This window comes from Papaver somniferum, chromosome 1, assembly GCF_003573695.1.
Source record: "Papaver somniferum cultivar HN1 chromosome 1, ASM357369v1, whole genome shotgun sequence".
NCBI classification, from domain to species: Eukaryota; Viridiplantae; Streptophyta; class Magnoliopsida; order Ranunculales; family Papaveraceae; genus Papaver; species Papaver somniferum.
In genome coordinates this window covers 75861744-75867486 of record NC_039358.1, presented here as the reverse complement: position 1 = coordinate 75867486, position 5743 = coordinate 75861744, and the positions used below count along the sequence as shown (strand labels likewise).

Genomic DNA, 5743 nt, shown 5'->3' with positions numbered 1-5743 from the left:
AATACACAATCGAAGCAAAAACGGTTTGATTCACTCGAATGGGTTCATGAACTTTCTAGCCACTATTTGCAAAAACATTCCTTAGTTTAAATAAACATGAGTTCAAGAAAAACCGGTTTTAGATATAACCTGCTCAAGTTCGCGGACTAGGTTCGCGGACTTAAGCTCATGGAAGGAGTTCACAAGCTCCAGCAGAAATTCTCGGGTTGAGAACTTCCGCCAGTTCGCGGACTTGGCTCACGCCACTTCCATTTCTCTTGATCAACAAAGTTCGCAAACTTTGGTTCAAGGAATAAGGACTTATACATATATGTGTTTCCACAACAATGCTTATATCCTACCAATGGTTATATAATCTAAACTCTCATTTAAATCATTGAAACATTCTCAGAGGACGGATATAGCCGTTATTCACAGACCATTTTTCTTCAGAGCAATTTTCAAAGTGATTGAAACATAACATGACTTTCTTCACTTGGTAAATATGAATTCGGCTAAAGCGAAAGCTTACCAACACATATTTCGAGAAATAGATAGGCGAGATAAATTCGGCTTGAAATAGCAAATGTGCATAATGAAAGTCTATATATCAAAACGACTTTTGTGTCAAGAGTAGGAGATAGAATAGATAGACTTTTGAGTGACAGATAAGTTCAAGTCTCCACATACCTTTTAGTCGATGAAGATCCACCAGTTCCTTTAGTAGTCTTTCGTCTTATATAATGATTGCCATGGAGTTATTGAGCTCAACTACACTTTCTATCCTAGTCCGAGACCTTTAGCTATGTAGGCTAGAAATCAAGACTTATAGTGTTGATCACTAACATTGACAAACATGCTTGACATAGCAACGTATCCGAGTTCGACCGAGCAATGCTCTAAAAATCTCCCTCTTTGTCAATTTTAGTGGCAAAACTTTTAATACATATGGAATACAAACACTACACCATTTTTCCCGATTAGCAACTAAATTTTGCAAGAGCTCTAGCGCAGTTGCGAATTAACAACTGATTTTGCAACGGCTGAAAAATTAGCAACAGCTGGATGCAGTTGCGAAATTTGCAACTTCTCGTTAGCTGTTGCAATTCGCAACTGCTGAGAAAACCACATGTGCTGCCTGTTTGTGTGCCAGGTAACACTAGAACTTCATGTGTGCGACCTGGCTGTGTGCCTGGTAACACCTAAACTTTACACGTGTATTTAAGTGTGTAAATATCGTCCGTAGATAGAGTTGTTAGAATAAAATCTAAACCATTAAATTAAACCCTAATCCATATACACTTACCTCACTTCATCTTCCCACTTCACTTCACCCTTCTTTCTTCTCTCGCAGCCGACTTCTGTTTCTCAGCACAAAAAACTCTGAAGTTTTTATTCTCTCAGTCTGAAAAAATCGATTAATAATTCAATCTTCAGACAAAATCTCGATTGAATCAAGCAAACCTTTTCGTTTTAGGTGAAGAAGATTATAGTTTCTCTTAATCTAGGGTTCTTAGAAAGATTTCTTTGTTCCGTGTGGTTAGTATGCTATGATGGAGAAACTTTACCTATGGGTTTTATTTAATTTGTGTTTTTGCTTATTAGATTTGGGTTTTAGAGTTTTCTGACGATGACTTGATGTTCTCCCTCAACAAAAAAAACCAGGTTAGGGTTTTTTCAAATCAAGATCTCCTTCTGTTCATTTGTATTAAGGTTTCCGATTATTTTTTTTGTTTGTTTAATTTCGGTTTGTATAAAGATCTAGTAAAAATTATGTAATTTTATTAGACTTTAGGAGTTCTGTTAGATTGATAGTTCGGATTTTGATTTATTTGTTGGGGATTTTAATACACATCCCTCAATTTCTTCACTCTCTGTATTAGTAATTGTTTATTGTTGTGTAGGTATTAAGGAGCAGGATGATTTAGCTCATGGAAAAGGAGTGTATGTTACTCAAAACGGGCTTTTCAAGTATCTTATGTGGTTACAGGTACGAAAGTGAATCAGAACAATATGATTCAGTAAGCAATTGATTTGTCTACAAGTTGCTCATTCTCGCATGCTTCTTCTATCTGTTATTGTTAGTGTTTTGTTAGATTCGTTTTTGGAGCATATACATGATTTGATGGTAGTTTACCAAATATGTTTGCTACAAGAAGGGAGAGGAGAAGCAGTTCGCTGCTGAGGAAATCTCATCCATGGACTTGATTAAGATGCGTGAGATTGATGAAGCTTAACAAACAGCTTCCTTACTTGGTTGCTAATGTCGTTGAGGTCTGTCTCTCACTAATTGATTTTATTGATTTGTCTAGGGTTTATTGTTTCATTCATACAATGTGCATATCTAACTTGGCCTGAATTGCTGTAATTGTCTGCTTCAAAGGGGTTTTGAAGCCTTGTTTACTTCTCTAATTGAGTCCCCAAGTACTTTGGATGCCCTAATTTGATAATGCCATTGGCCTCACTTACTCTACGTCGACTATACTTTACCCCCTCATGACCAATTTCAGTTACAGGTGGATGCTTATAAACACTTGTCTAGGTTGACCAAATTGTGTGCCTTCAGTTATGTGTGAACATTGGATATACTTGGTTGCTAATGTTGTTGAGATCTCTCTCTAATTGATCCTTGGTTCTTCATATCGACTCATCTAGGGTTTATTATTATTTCATACAATGTGCCTATGTAGCATAACAATTGTCTGCTTTGATGGAGTTTTCAAGCCTTGTTTATTTCTCTAATTGAGTCCGGGTAGCCTCATTTACTCTATGTAGACTATGCTTGACTGTATCAGGGTGAGTCTAGTAGGCACACTGATAACCAATCTCAATTAGAGCGATTTAGAGCGCCCAGCTACAAAGGATGCTGGAGTCATTGCTGGTCTTAATGTTATGGGTATCATTAATGAGCCTACGACTGCTGCCATTTCCTGGTACTAACTAGTCCTTTTTTATTTTTCAGACCCTCAATAATATATAATCCAAGATAATTAGGTATATGGTGTTGAACAGAATCATGATTCACAAAAAAATATGGTATGTCCAGATTTTCCAAGACACCATGTTCAGATTACTAAGATTGTTAGGTTTCCTTTTTTACAGAGAACTGTAAAACCCTTGTACCTTGTAATGAATATAAAGTGGTAATCACAGATAAATCCAGAAAAAGCAAGGGAAGAGTTTCGCATTGCAAGTCAGGGTAGTATGGGTCTCGGAATGCTTGTTGAGCAGGTAACACTGCACAATATTGAAATTTGAACACTACACCATTTTTCCCGATTAGCAACTAAATTTTGCTACAACTCTTACCCATTGGATAACAATGTGAAAATTTTTCCCTAAATGTTGATACTAGATAACAATGTGCAAATTCTATGAACTATCATGCCTTCTCTAGCATTACCCATCTGTCAATTGCTACAGATTTTTTTTCTTGTGAATTGGTCTCATCCGCATATTGAATGTGTTGACAATGTTATTTTTGAAAGGTTTCAGTGAGTGAGTAGGTAAGTAAGAGTAGTAAGAAGTTAAGTATTCCTCCCATAGAAACCTTCCTTGATAATGTCTATGTTTATGACCGAGTGAACAAAACACAAAGGATATCGTCCAAGGTGTTTTGTTTCCTGAAGCTGGTTCAGACAAGGCAGTTGGCCATGCGGGAGGCGCAGGTGATCTCGTTGTTGTTCAAGACCTCAAACCTATTTTCAATTGGTGAATCTTGTTTACTACCTTTCTAAGTTAAGTGCCATGTCGGGTATGTTGCATTTGAATTATGAGTAGTAGGATTGAGCAAGTTGTAGGTAATTCCTTTCTTAATTTCCTGTAGATATTGATTGAACAAGTTACCATGTTATTCAATACCAAAATATGCTCAAGTTTGATCCCAAATGGTAGTGCCAGACTTGCAGTTATAGGAAGTAGCTGTTTTTTGTTATAATTATAAGTACCTGTTACTAGTAATCACATGTGTTTCAAGCCAGGTAAAGTTCTTGAAATCAGCTATTCATCTATGATGTTCTTGATAAGGATCCCTTTGATCTGATTTCGCAATTTCTTTGTTTATAGGTGTAAAAGCTAAGCCTTTGAAGCAACCCAAGGCACAACAAAAAGAATATGATGAGGTATAACTATATACTTTAGTATCTTGAAGTTAGTACAATAATTGTTTAAGTACAATAATCATTTAGAAGCTTGACCATTCTGTTACCATTTTCCATTACTCAAAATTTAATTCTGTTCTTTCCAATCAGGCTCTCTTCGTTGTCGGGCTTCTTCAAGATGATATTGATCCCATGGTGTCTGTTATGAAGGTGGAGATGGAACCACCTTTGACTCACTCCTCATTGTGCTGGTACTGGTGAGAACTTAGAATCTATATACCACTATTAACACATCAGGAAGAACCGAAACAAAACTGCTACTACCTATGTAATATGATTCTAAAGTAGTAGTTAGTGTTTGTCTTTGAGGTTCTAATTTTCCTCTATATGCTAGCTTATATCATCTCTGTCATTCTCTAGAACTTGAACTCATAACTGCACTTGAGAAATAGAATGAAATTTTCTATCTTTTGGCTGTTCATATCATTCTTCAGAAACTTAAGAAATGCCTCCTGAAAGTTATCTTCTTATTATTTAGAAACTGAACTTCATTGGGTATTGATTGTATGTTAATTGGCATGAATATGTTGTTTTAATGGAAGACTTTGTTGTTCAGTGCGCACTCAATGTGTCTCTCACCTAGATTTGGCCTGAATTTGTTGCAGGGAACTCTTAACTAGGTCAACGGAAAATTGACTTGACTTTTTTTTTGATGTCGCAAAAAGTTAGCAACGGCTAGAAACTGTTGCTAAATTTAGAACCAGAAAAATAAAACCGAGTCCGGCTAAGATTAGACGTTCTAAGTTTTTTTGGTACTAAATTTCGCAACTGGTTAAGACTGTTGCGACCAGAACAGTCGGCTGAACCGAAAACCGTTGCGAAAATTTTTCGCAACGACTTTAGATCTGTTGCAAAATATGCAACGCCAATTTTCGCAACGGCTGGCCGCTGTTGCAAGTCACTTTTGCAATTGCACAACAGCCGTTGCTAATCCGGAAAATGGTGTACTGAAAAAATAAATAAATTAACTTTTGTAGCTCTTATTCCATACGTCTAATCTTCAACATTACTTGAAATCTTCGTCACTTCCAAGTACTCCAATGATCCCAAAGGTTGTAGGTTCAGCATCATCGTTGTTGAAAATCCATAGCTATAACAACGAGAAAACAAGAGTTCTCAATCATTGTTATACAATGTCATAGTATCATTACACATCGTCAAAGTTCAATTGTATCACAACTTCAACAACAATATTATGGTGATATGTATCACTCCCCCCTAGTCAATACTCCATCTCACATGGAAACCACTCCCCCTTACATAATGATCCGAAAACCATATGTATTTGTAGTGTGAACTACATATTAACTCTCCCCCTTTTTGTCAATAAAATTGACAAAAGTACAAGAATGGGATCCTAATGAAATTTCCGAAAGAGACATTTCTTGACCAAAAGAAAGCAAAAATATTAACTTGTTCTTTAGATGCAATCATAAAGCTGAAGCTAAATGCATTCATAAAGGAGTTTATAAAGATACAAGATAACCCCTATAATATTCCACAGCCGCACTCCCCACAAAGATATGGCAATTAAGCGCAAGTTCAAAAGAACTCTCCCCCATTAAATGTCATTCCCGAAAGAACAACAAGAGCGACCTTAATTT

At 36.4% G+C, this 5743-nt stretch overlaps 1 long non-coding RNA gene across 2 annotated transcripts; it reads left to right on the top strand.

Moving 5' to 3' along the window:
• The first annotated feature begins 2127 nt into the window (after positions 1-2127).
• LOC113330478 lies at positions 2128-4341 on the top strand. 2 transcript variants are annotated; one of them, XR_003350304.1, is made up of 3 exons: positions 2128-2253; positions 4045-4100; positions 4230-4341. It is a non-coding gene; the product is annotated as an uncharacterized LOC113330478 (long non-coding RNA). The 2 variants fall into 2 exon arrangements; XR_003350303.1 differs by lacking the exon at positions 2128-2253 and adding an exon at positions 3153-3210.
• Positions 4342-5743: the final 1402 nt, after the last annotated feature.